The sequence below is a fragment of the Lactuca virosa genome, chromosome 3 (genome assembly GCF_052849685.1).
Source record: "Lactuca virosa cultivar CGN04683 chromosome 3, Lactuca_virosa_CGN04683_v6, whole genome shotgun sequence".
NCBI lineage: Eukaryota > Viridiplantae > Streptophyta > Magnoliopsida > Asterales > Asteraceae > Lactuca > Lactuca virosa.
In genome coordinates this window covers 329,317,595-329,336,341 of record NC_136428.1, presented here as the reverse complement: position 1 = coordinate 329,336,341, position 18,747 = coordinate 329,317,595, and the positions used below count along the sequence as shown (strand labels likewise).

General features: G+C 36.5%; 2 long non-coding RNA genes across 4 annotated transcripts; one reads left to right on the top strand and one right to left on the bottom strand.

Moving 5' to 3' along the window:
* Nucleotides 1-4,032: 4,032 nt before the first annotated feature.
* On the bottom strand, nucleotides 4,033-6,267 carry LOC145167408 (uncharacterized). Of its 3 annotated transcripts, none has more exons than XR_013741123.1 (3): nucleotides 6,134-6,267; nucleotides 4,775-5,784; nucleotides 4,033-4,209 (listed from the first exon to the last, which is right to left on the bottom strand). It is a non-coding gene; the product is annotated as an uncharacterized LOC145167408 (long non-coding RNA). The 3 variants fall into 3 exon arrangements; XR_013741122.1 differs by having other exon boundaries at nucleotides 5,669-5,784; XR_013741121.1 differs by having other exon boundaries at nucleotides 4,033-5,784.
* Nucleotides 6,268-6,531: 264 nt separating this feature from the next.
* Nucleotides 6,532-7,305, top strand: LOC145167407 (uncharacterized). Its single transcript, XR_013741120.1, has 3 exons — nucleotides 6,532-6,649; nucleotides 6,758-6,910; nucleotides 7,021-7,305. It is a non-coding gene; the product is annotated as an uncharacterized LOC145167407 (long non-coding RNA).
* Nucleotides 7,306-18,747: the final 11,442 nt, after the last annotated feature.

Sequence of the window (18,747 nt, the reverse complement as noted above, 5' to 3'; positions counted from 1 at the left end):
AAGGTTACGATTAAAAGATAGGACCATAATGCTAGCCTTATGATTCCTTAATGTATACACCACAGGATATATATATATATATATACTAATAGGGCCCGATAGGTAATAGGATGTGTGCTCTTCGCTTCATTTCCTGTTCCTTGTTTGGTTGTGGGCTTGGAACGAATTCACCCAATCTATTTTCTATCCGATTCTATATATATGTATGCTTAGTATACATTAAGTCATCATAAGGGTACCATGTATGGGTCAGGTTATAGGACACAGAATCAAAGAACAGTCTTTCTAGTACAAAACATACTTTCAGTACTTTTGGTATACAAAACTAGAAACTTCCCAGTAAAGGGTTTAATCCATTTCATTAAACCAGTACAATTTAAAAGACCTTAGGTGAGTAACTCTATAACACCTTAGTTTATACATCATGTTTATATATATAACTAATACCCAGTAGGTAGTTGGATGCGTGCTTTCCGCCTTACTTCCTGTTCCTTGTTTGGTTGTGGGCTTAGGGCAGATTCGCTTAATTAACTTTCTATCTGATATTAGATTATATATAGCAGTATAAACTAAGCTATTATAAAGGTAGTCACTGTGGCCACTATTTTACTATAAGAAATAAGGGTTTTCTTAAAGAACTTCTTCATTAGATATAAAGGAAACATTACAATTAACTCCATGAGTAACAAGTGATTACGCCAGGGTTATATATGACGATGATCTAACAACCAATGGAATGTGTGCTATCCGCCTTAATTTCTGTTCCTCGTTTGGTTGTGAGCTTGAGGCAGATGCGCACAATCGATTGTTTGTTTACTCTGAGTCTTATATAACTTGTACCCACTTAGTACCCATAGAATGGGTTGTAGTGTCATTTTACTTAAACTTCCATCAAAGTAGGAAATATATGATTTTCTACAGGAACATGCGAACTTTTCAAAACAGAACTAACAACTTACACCATTTTTACATATACATTTTCAACAACACCTTACAACTTACTCACATCACAAAAATCTTATGAACTCACCAGCTTAATTGCTGATCAACTCTTTCAAATAACTTGTATTCTCAGGAGACTATTAGACAGATGCTCGTCCTGGGAATTCAGAAAATGGAGCATCATAGCTTCAAGTATTGTTTTGTTATTTGTTTATGAATTCTATGTTTTGTGAACACACACATTGTAAACACTTTCTTTCGAAATGAAATGGTTGTTCTTTACTTGCTTACCATATACATATCTCGTGATACTAAACATGACGTCCTCCACCCCCGAACGATTCCGCCGTTCCGGTTTTGGGGTGTGACAGTAATCATTGAGTAGTTCCACCCATCGTCGTTGTCTCATGTTAAGTTCCTTCTGATTGAATATGTGTTTGAGGATTTTGTGATCAGTAAAGACTGTGCAATTCATACCATACAAGTAATGCCTCCAGATCTTTAGAGAAAAAACCACTGCTCGCAGTTCGAGGTCATGTGTGGTATAGTTGACTTCATGGTTCTTAAGCTGTCTCGAGGCGTATGATATAACCTTTCCTCGCTGCATAAGAACGCAGCCTAGCCCTTGGTTGAACGCATCGCAGTAAACTACAAAATCTTCCGTCTCTTCTGGGAGGGACAAGATTTGTGCATTGCAGAGGGCTTGCTTTAGTTTCTGGAAAGCAGTTTCTTGCTTCTCTTCCTAATTGAAAGTTACACCCTTCTGAGTCAGGGTGGTGAGTGGCTTCGCGATCTTTGAGAAGTTTTGGATGAACCTCCTGTAGTAGCCAGCGAGACCTAGAAACTGACGAATCTATGTTGGCCTTCTTGGGGTCGCCCATTTTTCGATAGCCTTGATCTTGGAGGTATCAACATGTATTCCTTCCTTCATGACTACATGACCTAGGAATTCCACCTTACGAATCCAGAATTAACACTTCAAGGAATTCGCATACAATTTCTCTGCCCTTAAGGTTTCCAAGACTTGTCGTAAATGTTGGTTGTGTTCTTCCTTACTTCCGGAATAGACTAGTGTATCGTCAATGAAAACTATAACGAACTTGTCAAAGTAAAGTCGACACATACGATTCATCAAGTCCATGAATAATGCAGGTGCATTCGTTAGACCAAAGGGCAACACTACAAATTCATATTGACTGTAGTGAGTTCTAAAAGCGGTCTTTAGAATATCAGCCTCCTGGACTCGTAACTGTTGGTATCCTGATCTCAGGTCAATCTTGGAGAAGAAACTTGCTCCTTGAAGTTGATTTAAGAGGTCGTCTATCCGTGGTAAAGGGTATCGGTTCTTAACGGTAAGCTTGTTTAGTTCGCGATAGTCTATGCACATTCGGAACGATCCATCCTTCTTTTTCAAGAACATGATCGGTGCTTCCCAAGGTGAGAAGCTTGGTCTAATGAAGCCTTTGCTGAGAAGTTCGTTTAACTGGCTGGATAGTTCTTGCATTTCTGATGGTGCGAGAAGATACGGGGATTTAGCTACGGGGGTAGCTCCGGGAATCAAGTCGATTTAGAATTCGCCTTGGCGTTCAGGAGGAACTCCTGACAGATCTTCAGGAAATACATCAGGGAAATTGTAGACTTCAGGAATATCCTTGATGTTTTTCACTTCTTGTGTCTTATCTACCACGTGAGCTAAGAAGGCGCAGTAATCTTTGCGAAGATACTTCTAGGCCTTGACGCAAGAAATGATATGAAGATTGGCACCGGATTTATCGCCATAGATAACAAGAATTTCGTTACTTGGCAGATTCAGACGAATGGCTCTCTCAAAACGTAGGATATCAACATGATGAAGACTTAACCAATCCATGCCGATTATAATCTCAAAGCTTTTAATTTAGACTGGCATCAGGTCAATTTGAAATGAATGGTTGTTTAGAGTAAGTGTGCATCCTATATATATATATATATATATATATATATATATATATATATATATATATCATTTGTGCTCTCGGTCTTTCCATTTTCCATATCTACTGTGAATGTGTCTTTTAATGTTTGAGGATTTTGTTCTAGTAGATGTTTGAATTTATGGCTCACGAAGCTTTTCTCCGCACCACTATCGAAAAGAATGTGTGCGTAAGAATTGTTGAGAAGAAACGTACCGCTAACCACGTTAGGATCTGCCATCGCTTCTTCATGGCCAATTGCCAGAATTCTCCATACACCACCAGCACTCTTTAACTTTGGGCAGTTTCTCTTGAAGTGCCTAGTTTCGCCAAACACATAACAAGCTTGACTGCCTCCTGCGCCAGGGACTTGTCAGATGGGTTGAGCTGGCATTTTAAAAAAACGGGTGGTGTGCCCCTTCTTGTTACAGTTTCTGTAGTGCATTTTCCTACAAACTCCCGTGTGATGGAAGTTGCACTTACTGTACTTTGGAAAAGTTCCAGCATATAGATTCGGGGTTGCTAGATTAGTGGAAACAGTGGTAGGAGTAGAAGTAAGAACAGCAGTAGGAATAATAGCAGTGTGTACTGCCACAGTTTGCCACTTTTTAGAAGGTTCTTGCGATGATTGTGCCATTCTTTTATTCCAGAACATATTTTTTGCTGCCTCCTTCTTTGGGTTTTTCAGGAATAGCTGGCATGGAGCCTTGACGAACTCCATGATCTACAAGTGTCTGTGTCAGACGCATAGCGCTATCAAATGTAAGCGGGTTGAAGGAATAATGTTTCCTTGAGTCGGGGGAGTTAACCCGCAGATGTATATTTCTACTTTCTTACTCTCTGGGGTGACCATCCTGGGACACAGTAAAGCCAGCTCACTAAATCTGGCAGTATAAGCAGCAATATCGGAGTCCTTCATCGTCAGACTCCAGAGTTCCTGCTCTAACTTTTGTATTTCACCGCGAGGGTAATATTCTGCCATCATCAGAACCTTTAAATCTTCCCAGCTAATGGCATTGGCGTCTGGGAGGGATAACGACTTGATATAGCCTGTCACACCCCCGGCCGAGGCGGCGGAACACGCCGGGCTGTGCGACTAAGTTCATGGATCACAGGCAAATTGAATATATAGCACAAGTACAACAATAAACAAAATAGCATTCATGTTCCATCTTGATATTTGAATACAATGTTTTTTACAAATAATAATAATAATAATACATGAATTGCCTCAACAAATAGGCATTTAATACAACAGTAAGTAAACTAGGTCACCTGTAATCCAATCTGTCTTGAATGCTTGTTTAGTGTTTTCCTGAGAATACATGTAGTTTTGAAAGTCAACACAAATGTTGGTGAGTGTCACAGGTTTTCTGCTAACGCAGTAATACTTTTGATAAGTCTAAAAAGTATTATCTTTGTATGTATAACGATCGTTAAAAACAGCATTTGCAAAGAGTCTTTAAAAGCCAAGAATGTATTTTGATATGAGTAAATTCATGCTTTTAACATGTACTTGTAATAACTCATTGAAAGTCAAAATGAATGCTTTGTATAAGTAACTTCCATACTTAAAACTGCGTTTGTAATGAATCTTTGAAAGCCAAAACGTTATGTTCGATAAGTAATTTCCATACATAAAATGTACTTGTAATGACTTCTTAAAAGTCAAAATGAATGCTTTGTATAAGTAATTTCCATACTTAAAAATATACTTGTAATGACTTCTTAAAAGTCCAAATGAATGCTTTGTATAAGTAATTTTCATACTTAAAAAAATATACTTGAAGGCAACCAAACCTATGGTTGTAGTAAGAGAGAGAGAAATTCGAGTTAATGTTTTTAGTGAGTTCTATAATCGAGATATGGACGAAAAGTACCCCTCCCTACGACGCTTCATTGGACGTCGTAGTAACGATCGTAGACACATATCACCTGCTACGATTGATCAGTCGATGGTTGTAGCTAGCAACCGCAGGTGGGGTTGTCGACCCCATATAGATCTATACATATGTATCTCGCTCCGAAGATTAACGATTATAGCAGTGTGGGGCAGGCTAAGTGATTAAACTCAGCTAATGAATAGTAGCGTCTCACTCAAAAACCATTAACGAAAAGTTTGTGAATAACTCTCAGCCCTAACTTAATTATAGTTAAGTATTGGGCATAATGAATTTCGTAGTATAGCATTTGTAAAAGCCGAGTATGGTTGACGTATTTATAAAAGTATAAATTACTCGCTTTTATAGAGATATGTATTTCAACATAACGATCTTGTAAAAGTGTGTAAAGCCTTTTGTATAAAAGTATTCATGGGTGTAGTCTTTGAAACTTTTAAATACTGTAAACCGGTAGTATGCATATCATATAAGACTAAAAATAAATGTTTCAAATTAATGAACATGTATACATGTATAAACTTTTATACATATAAACATATAAATATACATGCATAGTAATATCTTGAACCATTGAAATACTACACAGTTTCATAACGTACTCGTTATAATATAAAAATCATAAAACTTTGTATCGTGTAGTATTTGTTGTGTGAAATGGTTATTTCACGATAAAATAATCATAACATGTATATGAAAAGTTTTTACTAGTTTATTTTTAACAATATGGTAAATTGTTAAATAATAATATTTTTATAAACTATGTTTATTGTATTTTCATATAAAAAATAATATATTTGTATAAACAAAACATATAGGCACATGTATTCCCCCCTGAAATAATTAAAATATTGAAAAGGGGCCGTAAGCACTCACCCTTGAAGCGTGAGTTTCAATCGTTCGAAGTCGGTTCCTTTTGAGAAACTTGTCGTGAAAGTTGTTATGTGATGTTCGTTGCTCTTAAAGCGAACCACCGAGTTTATTTTTATTTCCTAATAAACCAAATGGTAGTTTCCGTATTAATTATTAAGTATATGGTGGTCTTTCATAAAATAAATAAACTCTAGGACTTGATTTTGCCAAAATCATACTTCAGGGACTGATGTTGAGAATTATTCTCAAGACAGAGGTTAATCATGTGCAATCGAAACTATTTTAGGATTTTAGGACTTAATTTATTAAGTTTTTCTGAGGAGGGACCAATTATGTTTAATTTTAATGAATGTTTGATTCTTGGTTTGACCTTTGACCGGGTCAAAATCAAAACCCATTTGTTTTAGCGGAGCTCCATGACCGATCCACACAAGTGGATCCATTTACAAAAAGGATCAGGGCTCTTACCCCGTTTCCAGTTGATTAACAGGCTCCAAGAACAGAAGAGTCGTCTTCTTCCTTTCACTTGATCGGGAACGAGAAAGGAACGTAACGCCGTCGAAGCAGCGCCGATGGGCATCGATCGTGGGTGGGTCGGAGAGGCTACTCCGGGGTTCATCTGATTCAAAGAAATAAGGAGGCGACGATGGTGGTTCTTGGCCCGGTGATGGTAAATCCATCAGGGGGAGCATCGTCGGTGGTCGACGAGACCAAAGAGGAGGGAGGGAGAAGCAGCGATGGTTCGTCGGTCGGCTTCACAAACCGATGTGGTCTCCTGGGCTCGATAAGCCGAAGCAAAGAAAGGGAATGGAGCAGCAGCGAGGGTCGATGTGGTCCGAACAGATGAGGGCGTGAAGAAGCAGCGATTGAGGAAGGAGGTTCCTTCGGTGCTTGGCTGGACTGATAAGGAAAAAGAAATGGAAGCATCGGGGTGGGGCTGTTGCTCGACGTTCAACAGGTGAGTAGATGGGGTTATGTGCTCAGGTAATTCCTTGTTTCTATCTTCTTTCTGTTTTGGTTTGGTTGGAATAAGGTATGTGTTTGGCTGGAATCGATGGATTAAATGGGACGTTTGGTTGTTTCGTTTGACAGAAAAGAGAAGGAAGAACAATGGTGAAAAGAGAAGGAAGAATGAACTGGAAAATGTGGTTCTTGTTGCAGATAAACACGAGATCGAGAACAAAAATCGATCTTGGCTGGGAACAAAGATGCAAGCAGATACAAAGGATCGATCAATTTTTCACTGTAAGGGTTTAATTTTTGTTTGATTGTTTGTGATTAGTATTTGATGAGTAGAAACAATACCAATACAGTGTTTTCCCTTACCTGTGAACTGTGTGCGAGCTGTAATGCAGGTGAATGAGCTGTAATGCAGGTGAAAGAAAAAACGTGGGAAGGAAGGGAAAAAGGGTGAAGTGTAATTTGAGTGTTCAGTTGTCCAAAAAGAAATGAGTGATAGTTTTGATGGAGTGTTCTCTTGCGTGTAGTTTTGGAGAAATCTAATAGCTGTTTATGTTTATTTATTTGTATTTATTTATTTATTTATTTGTATTTGGTCTTTTATGCACAATACATAATCTTATGTGTATAGTGTACATGTATTTAAGTTTTCATATATAAATATAATTATATATTGTAAATTTCAAACATGTATATATGTAGTGTTGTCATCATATTATAAATGTATACATATATATACATTGCGGTTATTTGATGTTCATTTATAATACATGATGTATATTTTATAAAAACCATAACAATTACATCTTTAATTGTTATAAAAATATGTTCCCTTACATATGAATATATGCACGAATTTTAGAAATATTGTGTCATTTCCACCTTCAAAATTTCCATCAATCGGACTGGATTTATATACTACCAATAATTGAAATTAAATTGAAGTCAATAGTTCAAGGTTCCGTGATTTGTAAATCTGAAAACATTTGATTTTTTTTTTCAACTTTTATAAATAATTTTACTAAAAATATTTCAAATATAAAATTAAATATTAGGCTATAGCCTAAGTCCAAAAATGCTTTCGGAATTTCCTTTTGAAGTGTGCAAGTTTCTCAACGATTAGAAACGATTTTGATATTTTTTAAGAAAATCAGTATTATACTGATTTCAGATTCTTAAAACGGTCATATCTTTTGCATATTAATTCCGTTTTGGACGTTCTTTGTATTTTCATAAACAGGAAAACACGTACTACCAGACTAGAGTGTTTGTATTGCTCAAAACTGCTTAACAAAATTTCAGTTTTTCAGTCGCGTTAACTAAGGTTGCAGTTTAAGCTATTTGATTTGCTTGTGAGATTACATATTTGGAAGTAAGATACCATCTAGTATCTTATAATAGTTGAAATAACTCATTTATTTTATGTTAGATTCACTAAAACTCTATGAATAAATTTTACCAAGAGATTTGTTATGAGTTGATCGTTCACGGTCTTTGACCTAAATTCGGGGATGTCAGATTACCTCTCCGTTAAGAGAATTTCGTCCCGAAATTATTATGTTCTAGAATTCTTTGTTCCACTATCATTTTGTTCTACTAGTATTTTGTTCTATTAGTATTTCGTTCCTGTACTGGAGGGAGCACTGTTGAACAATTGCGAATACTTTTGTTTTATTTGATCCTTATGTTTCCAAGTAAACTCTTGCTCTCTACGAGAGTTCTATCAGACCTTTACTATGTGTATGAGGCTTTGTTTTAGGCTTTTGATTTCTCGATCCATGATCTCTACCGATTCCTTCACAAAATGAAGTTTAGTGTTGACCTGGATCTCATCGAGAGGAAAGACAAAGTTCTCATAAGAGAGAAACTTTTGAAATTATATACGTGGGAGGTGGCGTGAACTTTGTTGAGTTCTTAAGGTAAATTTAGTTTGTAAGTCGCCGTACCAACCCTTGACCGGATTTCAAAAGGTCCGATGTAACGAGGATTTAGTTTATCTCGTTTTCCAAATCGAATGACACATTTCCATACAACGACCTTTAGTAGGACACAGTCTCTTACTTTGAATTCTAAGGGTTTATGTCTCGCGTCGGCGTAGCCTTTCTGATTGATTATGTGCAGTATTTTAATCGTTCCATTACCTGAACGATCTCCTGTGTTGGTTCATGAATAATCTCAAGGCTAATGAGTAGAGTATCTACAACATGCTTTATAGCTAGTTGGGTATCTCCAACTTCTCCTCAGCATATCGGAGAACGGCATCTACGTCCGTAAAAGGCCTTGAATGGAACGACCTTTATGCTAGTGTGCTAACTATTGTTATATGAAAAATCAAATAGTGGTGAGTGAGTATCTTATGCATTATCGAAGTTTATCCCACAAGAACGGAGCAGTCCTTCTAAGTTTGTATCGTTCTTTCACTTTGTCCGTCTGTTTAAGGATGATATGCAGTACTCACGTCGAGTTTGGTTCCTATGAACCTTTACAACGATTGCCCGAACCTGGAAGTGAACCTACTATCTTGGTCTAGGGTCCAAATTTTGTTCATGAAATATCGTGTTCTGTCTTCCTTGAGGTCAAACTGTTTGTCCATTCCTCGAAGGTTTTTCTTCCACGATATTCTCGAGTTTGAGTGCTTTTAGCTGAGTATCACGAATTTGGGTGGTGAGATAGGAGTGGGTGGTTAGGGTTAGAGCCTTTACACGAAGAGGCTTTTCTTGCTTTTTCCTTCTTAATGCATCTGCCACGACATTTGCTTACTAGGATGAATACGAACTTCGCATTCGTAATCATTTAGCAACTTGACATATCTTCGTTATCTCATATTGAGATCCTTCTAATCTAAGATGTGTTAAAGGGTTTTGTGGTCAATGAACACGACACACTTTGTTCTGTAGAGGTAGTGTCTCCAAATCTTTAAGGCACACACTACATCTCCTAACTCTAAGTCGTGGGTAGTGTAGTTGGTCTTGTTTGGCGTGAGTTATATGGATGCATATGCAATGACTTTATTCTTTCTGTATCAGCACGTATCCCAACCCTTGGTGAGAGGCGTCGCGGAATACTACAAAGTCTTTTGTTCCCTCTAGAAGAGACACAATTGGTGCACTGCACAATAATTAATTCAATTTTTGGAAGGCAGACTCTTGTTTGTCTCCCCAATCGAATTTCTTGTCTCTCTGGCTTTATGCGGTGAGAGGCTTGGCTATTTTTGAGAAATTCTCGATGAATCTCCTATAATAGTCTGCAAGCCTTATGAATTGGTGTATTTCATTTGGTGTCAATAGTCAGTCCGAATGGCATATCCAGAAACTTGTAGTGACTGTACCGAGTCCTGAATGCCGTCTTTGGAATGTGTGCTTCTTACACTCTGAGTTGATGATATTTGGATCTTAGATCGATCTTTGAGTAGTAATGGGATCCTTGTAGTTGGTCGAACAGGTTATCGATCCTCGGGAGTGGATATCAGTTCTTGATGGCGAGTTTGTTCAACTCTCGACAGTCGATGCATATCCTGAACGATCCATCCTTCTATTTGACAACAATACCGGAGCTCCTCATGGAGAGAAGTTTGTCCGGATAAAGCCTTTGTCTAGAAGTTCTTGAATTTGACTGGACAGTCCTTGCATTTCAGATGGAGCCAGACGATAAGGAGATCGTGTCGCTGGTGCTGCACCCGAGATTAGGTCAATTCAGAACTCGACCTGTCTGACTGGGGGTACTCTAGGAAATGCGTTCGGGTAATCGCACACTTGCAGCATGTATTTGATTTCCTTACCCTTGTCTGGCATATCCACCACGTGGGCCAAGAAAGCGAAGCATCTCTTCTACAAACACCTTCTTGCCTTCATGTAAGAGATGGTTCTTATATTCCTTCCTAATTTGTCTCTATAAATCAAAAGAGCTTCGTTGTTGGGTATAGGTAGTCGGACGGCTTTTTGTAACATAAAATCTCTGTTTGATGAAGTGATAACCAATCCATTCTGATGATCATATCAAAACTTCCAATGGTGATAGGCATTAGGTTGAAGTGAAGGACATGGTTATTTAGGTCCTTTCTGCAATACTTAGAGGTGTAACCTCTTAAGTTATAGATGTTGTAGACCCTACAATTTCCGACATGGTGAAAATTACACTTGGTATAGTGGGGTAAAGTCCTAGAGTAGGGCTTTGGTTGAGTGGGAGTGTTTGTGATTATAGTGTAATCAATTACAGGTTCTGTACTGGGTTTGCGATGTTTGAAGTTCCCTTTTGACTTGACATGGGACTTCCTTTTTGTACTCCTAATCTGGTTCTTTTTGGTTTGTGGGGTCATGATACCCTGACAGATATACTATTCTGTCAATTGATAAGCCAGTTGCTTAGCACTATCAAAGGTAGTGGGTCTGGATGCAGTAACCGAACCTTAAACTGTGAAGCTAATCCCCAGTTTTACCTTTCGGTATTCTTTTTGTATTCCGGGTTCACCATTCTTGGGTAAAGGTTTGTGCGGTTGTTAAATCGGGAAGTATAGGCAGTCACCTCTAATCTTCTCATGGTAAGCATCCAAATTATAAAGAGTGACTCGAAATCCTACCGATTTCAAATGATTGAGAGAGAAGTTTGGAGATTACTGAATGATCGATTGAGAACTATGGGTTTCTCTGCTACGATGGTAGCTGAGATAGTGGTTCTTTGTTCTTCTTTGGATTTAGGCAAACTAGGAAAATCTAAACGTTATTCCAGATTTTTAAGTATTTTTAAAATGTATACATTTTTTTGGGATTGATATATGGCTTTTAAGGTACTAGGTTTCTGCACCGAATCTTGAGAACATCCTTCAATCTCTAAAACTTTCAACCATTGTAGTCTGTCAAACTCCTGGCTCAAGGTTTGTTGTTCACCGGCCCGACCATAAATACCATAGGCGTACGTTCCAGGTTTATTTATGGTATGGCTTATGTACGATATTAACCTTAATTGAGGTGTTTGACCTAAAGGGTTGAGTTGGTAGTGTTAGTTGGAGGAATGTTAGAATTTTATTAAGTGTTCTCATCGCGGGTCAGAGTATATATAACTCTTATATGTTATTCTTGGTGGGGTTTGCAGTATTATTAAGTTTAGTTTTGTACTCCAAGACTACCACGTACAAACGATGGCCGGAAAGGAAACACCGGAGGGCAGGACCATTTTAGCAATTAAGCCATTCTGAAATCCGCCTTTCAAACCAGATTCCCCGTACCGTAAGTAGTCAAGAAGTAGTGTAATTAATATTAATAATACTTTTATTAGAAGCTAGTTTCTATAGTTTTATTCCTCTTTCGAGGATACGAGTTCTCTATAGCCAATTTAGCTCTGATACCAATCTGTCACACCCCCGGCCGAGGCGGCGGAACACGCCGGACTGTGCGACTAAGTTCATGGATCACAGGCAAATTGAATATATAGCACAAGTACAACAATAAACAAAATAGCATTCGTGTTCCATCTTGATATTTGAATACAATGTTTTTTTACAAATAATAATAATAATAATACATGAATTGCCTCAACAAATAGGCATTTAATACAACAGTAAGTAAACTAGGTCACTTGTAATCCAATCTGTCTTGAATGCTTGTTTAGTGTTTTCCTGAGAATACATGTAGTTTTGAAAGTCAACACAAATGTTGGTGAGTGTCACAGGTTTTCTGCTAACGCAGTAATACTTTTGATAAGTCTAAAAAGTATTATCTTTGTATGTATAACGATCGTTAAAAACAGCATTTGCAAAGAGTCTTTAAAAGCCAAGAATGTATTTTGATATGAGTAAATTCATGCTTTTAACATGTACTTGTAATAACTCATTGAAAGTCAAAATGAATGCTTTGTATAAGTAACTTCCATACTTAAAACTGCGTTTGTAATGAATCTTTGAAAGCCAAAACATTATGTTCCATAAGTAATTTCCATACATAAAATGTACTTGTAATGACTTCTTAAAAGTCAAAATGAATGCTTTGTATAAGTAACTTCCATACTTAAAAATTCCCTAAAATTTACCCAGATTGGTTACAAATTTCAAACCACTTACACCAGTCAAAGTAATTAACATTTAGTCCCAATATCATAAGTTCAAGTCCAAGTCCAAAGAAATCTTTTGGCAGCCAAGCATTTTCCCTGACATAATATTCAATTAAACTAAACACAATTATATATATACAAACTATCTAATTACATTTTCCTACAAATAAAGCTCATAGCTTTGTTTGAAATCCATGTAATGGGCTTCCAACCAACACATCCAGACCAGATGACCTTAGTGTGCTAGATTTAAAAAAATCCCTCGGGTTTACTTGCCCGAACCTCAAAGGCCACAGATTAGCTTTATTTGAATATATATATATATATATATATATATATATATATATATATATATATATATATATATATATATATATATATATATATATATTGTTATTATTAAGTTCATAACTTTTTATGGAACCCGTGTAACGAACTTTCAACCCCATCAGTCCCAAACGATTAAGCTTTAGGCGATTAAGTGTAGAACACCCCTCGGAGTTTACTCATTCGAATCCCAAAGGTCACAGATTAACTTAATAGTATTTTTTTTACAAAAACTAAGATAACACATAATACTCTTATCAATTTATTTGCCAGGCTTATTCTTTATATTTTTGTCCTTGACTTTTCTAATGTGGGACATCTCACGGTCTATTACCGTGAAAGGCTTCTAAGACATTTTTCTCGCGGACTGAAGTCAACACGCAAAGACCCGTAAGTATAGTTAGAAATTATGTCCCCAAGCAGGGTATATAAAAGAGAATGAGTAGAAAGGACTTTTTAGAGCACCGGAAGGCTCGGGACATTGGAATTTTTTATTCTTTTTATGATTTCTTGAATTTGACATTTTAAGTTCAATTGAGCACTCACTACTTATAAGACCAGTCACATCTCCCAAAGATTGACTCATATATGTCGTTATACTCCGGTGTTGACAACCTTTTCATTTTCTGTTTTGCAGAAATAGCTTCGGGAGGTGTGTTTATGTGTGATTATCTTGCTTTGAGCTTTTAATAAAAAGAGCAAGTCTAATCTCAAGGCATACGACTCACTTACCAGCTCAACTGTTTTGAGAATATTCGGCTGCTCGGAATTGGATCAATTTTTTTTACATGAATGCAATGCAAAAATTTAGATGCAAAATGCAAAAATATTAAAAATAGATTAGAAAGAAAATCTTTTTGGTTTTTGAAAAATTTTATATGCAGAAAAATGAAAAAGAAAAAAAAACATTATGCAATATGTACAAAACTACATGCAACCTACATGCAATGGGATCTATGCATGGATGGATGCCCCTCCCCAAGATTAAAATAGAGCATTGTCCTCAATGCTCGAAGAGGGCTAAACCATCTAATTACCTGGGGTGGTGGAGGATGGTAATTGGGTTGGGAATGGGTCCAAAACATTCACAAATGCACACCAATTGAATTTTAAGTAAAATATGAACGATTAAAGATATGGAAAGAATTTACCGAATCGTTCTTGGAGTCTTGCAATTGTGGTGTGAACCTCCTCTTCATCCTCCTCAAGCTCTCTGTGAAGTATTTTTGGGGCTGGAGATTCATTTTCTAGGCATTAAAAAAAAGTTTAAAACCATTTGGGACATAAAAAAAATTGAAATTTACCAAAGACTAAAAAGTTTTAAAAGAAATGACAAAAATACCCTCGGGTTGCCTCCTAGTTAGCCGCGCTTTTATAAAGTTGTTGGCACGACGTGGCCCTTGAAAATGGATCAATCTAAGTATGTGGGGATCTCAAATACATCAACCTTCTCGCCACTTCCTTCAATGGAATACTTATCTTATACTTGACTTTCTTTTTGCGTGGGAACCATACTGGACTTAGACCCTTAATGACAACAATCGTCCAACCGACCCCATTCTTGTACTTGTCGAGTAAGGTTATCAACTCTTCCTTATTTTATAGGGTGGTCGATTAGATAACCGGTTGGGTGTCTTCCTTCTCGAGATACATGTCCTGTGAAGGTTTTGGCAGATTTTTCATTTCCGACTCTTGTGGTTGGTCTACCAGTGAAAGTGTTGGATTAGTGTCTAAGTCCATAACTATATTTGGTATGTACTTGAGCCGATTGGCATGGTCCATTTGGGTTGCATGGCATCATGCATTTGGATAGACTAAAATGAGAGAAATAACACTTAAGGTTTACTAATATATTATAAGTTCTAATATATTAATAAGATTATTTAATTAGTACTGATCAAGAATTAATTTGGAATTAATTAAGTGATCAAAAGGAGACTAATTAAATATATGGGTTGATTGTGTAAATCATCCATACTTGTATAGTGGGCTAAATGCTCCATGGATTATGAAGATGGGCTAAAACCCATAGGATGCTCCATGGATGATCCATGGTGTTTTTGTACCCATGGATCATGGAAATGAAAGTTCATGAAAATTAGGGTTTACATGATGTAACCCTAATTGTGACAAACTATAAAAGCATCTTATTCTTGACAAAATCGGCCACTATGTATGTATGGTGAGGGCTAGCCGATTTGATGAAGTGTATCATTTCTCTCAAGTTATTCCAAGTGTATCTTGATGTTATGTGAACCATTTGAGGTGTCACACTTGGGGCACTCGGCTCTTAAGCATCAAGGAATCAAGCTACATAAAAAAAGGTATGTCTTCTAACTTTTTTTACTACCCAAGTATCAAAGATTGTATGCTAGATAGGGTAATACCTTGGAATATTCATATTTGCTTGTATAATAGAGAAAACATAGATCCAAGGTATTTAGGGTTGCATGTACACTTAGGAGTGTTAGAATGCTCAAAACCAACAGTGGTATCAGAGACTAGGCTTGTTTTCTTGTTATACTAGCAAAAATGGCTGAAAAATCGAAATTTGTTACTGTTTCAACAGCAGACTCGCCGAGTCCATGAAGGGACTCGACGAGTCCAAGGCAAAACTCATCCAACTCGCCGAGTTGGTTCATGCACTCGACGAGTTGGACCCCATGACAGCATATCTTCGAGTTTTTTGGCTGGAAATGGACTAGGAACATTACCATAAGTTGTTTTTGAACCTATAAACCTGTTTTTGATGTGGTAATGCTCATGCTAATCCAATTTCAATGATAATTATCAATAGACTCATGTTTTGTATTAGTTTAATGCTTAGGCTAATTTCATGAAAAAGTTTGATTTGAATTATCTTGTTCTTATGAGTTGCTTAGATTAATAGGAAAGTTATGTGAAATTGTTGTTTTCAATCCATTTTAATCTAAGAGTTGATTCTAAAATGTGTTTTTGTAAATTGTTCTCAAGTCACATGAAAATTTACATTTAAGAATCATAAAACTCATAAATATTTCATAAGTTATGAATAAAGGAAAATTTACATTCTTTTAATAGTTTAAAGTTTTCCATAACTTGTCCTCAAGTTATGGAACTGGAAGAGTTTTTGAATTAAAACTACTTTAATCACATAAGTTATGGAATTGAATAGTTTTGAATAGTTTCAAAACTTGCCCTCAAGTTTTAGAATTTGTAAAGTTTTCCCTGATGAATACTTTAATTCCAAATTAAGCCCTTAGAATTTTAAAAGTTAAAATTCAACCCTTATACTTTATAGTATTATAAGTTAATAATATATATATATATATATATATATATATATATGTGTGTGTGTGTAAGAGCAAGTCAGTCTTACCGTTAGTAGGCCTCATTCACGAAGCCGGTCTATAAGGGGGGTATAAGGTTGTTGCCTATAAAATGGCAGCTTAATGGGTGTCCACTCTCACCCACCGCTTCCTTGACTGGTGGAGGGTCGTTTGCCGAACGGGTAGGACAAGGACAAGAATTCTCCCTTCATTAAAAGTATTAATGATAAATACGAAGTAACTAAACTTTTATAAATTCCCAATCTTAGTTACATAGGAAAAATGTGAATTTGGTGCTAACCCATGAAATTACACTTTGCATTTTGCTTAAGTCGGTTAGTGGAGCGCGTGTGGTTAACCGGAACACTAGCTTGACTTAACAAGGTAGGCAAAGGGTAACTTAATGTTTATCATAGTATCGGTGGAGCGCGTGTGGTTAACCGACACATCGATTAAGGGGTAAATATTATGGGTACCAAGTATATTTGCATGGTTATTCACACCTTGTTTTGTGATCCTCAGCATCCCAGTCACAAAACTTGAGAGGGCACAATCGAGATTGAAACATGCCATTGAAAAGTTCAATGAATCTCAAAAGATCTCGGAGTTTCAAATCCAATTAAAACCTAATAAATTATTTAGTTTTTCATGGTGGAAATTGGTGAATCGTCATTCGCCTACCTTCAAATACTTTATAGCTTGGATTATGGCATCCTTCTTCCAAGTTATAAAATATTGTGTTGGGTCCTAGCCTTAATATCTCGTATTGGGTGTTATATTAAGGACTTTAGATCAACTATCTTGAATATCTCCCAAAAGATGTCTAGTTCAGACATCTATTATCTTCCCAAATCTCTTGGAACTTCGCTTTCTCCACCTCCTCCAATTATTCTCCCTAACCCACAAGTTCAAGGTCACTCAATCTCTATTGGCAAGCACGGTCTATGTGTGATTGCATCTTGGAGATGAAGTCACATATTGACAAGCCGGGAGAGTTGGGTGTCAAAGTCTTAGGAAAGTTGGATGTTCAATCACTTTCTAAGTCACATAGTGAGTTCTTTTAGGACTAATATGAAACAGACTATGACTTGACCCTTAATGATCATATCTATTTGCTTGGTGCTATTCAGTCAGCAATGATTTGGAGGACTAGTAAAGCAAATTTTATTAGAAGATCAACTTCCCAAACTTCCATGGACATTGACAATGGTAACGTTGGAAACCGAGAAAAGCTTCCTCTTCCCAATGGAAAGGGATCGGCCATAGTCAACTCAGTTGACCAAATGGTAAAGAGAAAGGCTAAGTCTGTGATAGTCCCATGTACCATTTCCAAAGAGTCCATTTCCAAAGGAAGGGCCATTGGTTGCAAAGCTGCCCTACTTACCTGAAAGATCATAAGGTTGATCAAGTCAAGAAGTTTGACTCTACTTCAGGTAAAGTCCACTATCTAACTCTGTTAAGTTTCTATTCTGAGATTCTTATTACATGATGTGACTGAGTCACATGTTGATGTTTTAAGAATCAAAGAAAAGTGAAGAAACTTAAAGAAAGTAAATGCTGATTCTTATCTCGAAGATGGACTTTCGATCGCATGGTTCGGTGATCAGAATTTTGAGTTGTTGCTTAGGAGTTATGATATATTGCTTAGGAATAGATAACAGCAAGTTTTCATATGCATTTGCACTGTAAGGATAAGTTTTTCAGCAAAGTTTTAAAATAAAAGGAAAATTTTTGATTTTATTTATTTTAAGTATCCTTACAACAACATTTGTGGAAAAGTGTTGCCTATATGATTCCATTGATAACAATATTGGAAATATGAATTTGATTCTTTTATTTGTGGTAGTGTCTAAATTTACCAAATAAGGAAAGATTCTCATCACCCAAGGTTTCAGTTGGATAGAAACTTAGAAATCATGCAAGTTGTATAGTATGATGAATGAGAATTTTCATCTTTGGAAAACTAAGATTAATTCCTTGTTCACATGTATATGTGAGTCAAGTGAAGGACTAAGAGATCGAGTACACATTCTTGTGCACTGGTCAAGTCCACCACAAAAGATTGATAAGACTATTCGTCATGATTTACTAAAGCATAGTAAATATGGTTATACTTACAAGTTTAAGTATAATTTTGAAACATTGGAAAAGTTTCGATGTATGGCAAAACGAATGAGAAGAATCAAATTAGGCAGAAAGATAAAAGTTTCTCAAATCTAAAGAGATGGGAGAGTACTTTAGTATCATGTTTTGTGATCATCTTAATGATTAAGAAACCATATCACAATTGGTCTTCTAAGGACATCTTAGTGCATTCTTATGGCTAAGAAGAGGAGTCATCAACTGTTGAAATGGTTAAATCAAGAAGATGAGTCATACTTCGTTCCAAAACAAGTCTTAGAGTCATACTCCAAGATTGTAACTTGAGTGACACATCTTAAAGAA